Genomic DNA, 1,227 nt, shown 5'->3' with positions numbered 1-1,227 from the left:
GCCTGTTGCTGCAGCTGGATTGCTTTGCTCATTACCATGCTTGCTGCTTTTAACCGATTGCTGTGAACCCTTAAAGATGTGGTCTTTCGTGTAGCTGGGCACATCATAGCTGCAGCACCCTCCCACGTGATGTCATATGGTGCCACGTCTACCGCACATATGTAAATGTTCAATTATTTCCTTTTCAACACTGCTGAAGGTTGATTACCCAGGATGTCAGGAAAATCACCCTTTTGTCTCAAAGCCCCCATGTTTACATTTATACTGTATTGTCCCTGGTGTTTAACTTGTCCTGGCTGTTCTTTGCAAGGGACTGTGACATTTCGGCCAAGGGGAGGAATGTCGCCCTTGGCCTGAAGGGCCATTTGAATAGGACTCTCTCCTCACTGGTGGAGATTGCTCAGTACCCTCAGCCTTAGCTAAAAATGTTTAGCTTGGAATTCAAGGTCCTCTAATCTGTGCTCTAACATACATTTAAGAGCCTACTGTGCACAAGATAAAATGGAAACAATTCCTGTTCTCAGGAAGCACACTCTACCCTCTTTCACCTTATCATTTTTATTCCCCACCCCATGAAGTTCCTCCACCCTTCTGTCCCCTGTGCTTTTGTCTATACATCCTTTATACTTGGAAAGCCTCAACTCCCCACTGAAGCTCTACCCATACTTCAAAACCCAGCTTTGATGCCACATCCACCAAGACACCTCACATGTTATTTTCCCATCCAAGTCTCATAACCCTTTTTGGTATGTCTTGTACATATCTGTCATATTTATATTGTGGTCATACATTTATATTGTGGTCATTGTGGTCTCTTCATTTTTGTATGCCCCTAAGCACCTGACAGTCCTGCCCATTACAGAAAACAAATGGTTACTGAATCGCTAACGTTTAGTGCTCCCTTAATTAGGTTATGTTCTTCCCAACCCTCACCAAGGCAAAAGTTTGCTGTTCTCACACCCCTCAAACCAGCCACAAGGGGGCAGCACAAGGCAACTCAACAAAAATGCCTGATCCATTCCGTTAGTCAGCTAGCATTTATTAAGTGCCTACTGTGTGCCAGGCACTGCACTAAGCACTGGGGATACAAAGTTAGAAAACTCTCCATGTCCTCAAAGAGCTCACAGACTAATGGGGGGAACAATGTGCAAACAATGATGTACAAACAAGCTATATTCAGGTTCAACTTGGAGAAGTTTCAGAGGGAAGGCACTAAGATGAAAACAG

The sequence above is a fragment of the Dromiciops gliroides genome, chromosome 4 (genome assembly GCF_019393635.1).
Source record: "Dromiciops gliroides isolate mDroGli1 chromosome 4, mDroGli1.pri, whole genome shotgun sequence".
In the NCBI taxonomy this organism is placed as follows: Eukaryota; Metazoa; Chordata; class Mammalia; order Microbiotheria; family Microbiotheriidae; genus Dromiciops; species Dromiciops gliroides.
The sequence above is the reverse complement of the archived record's forward strand: the minus strand, read 5'-3'. Positions refer to the sequence as shown.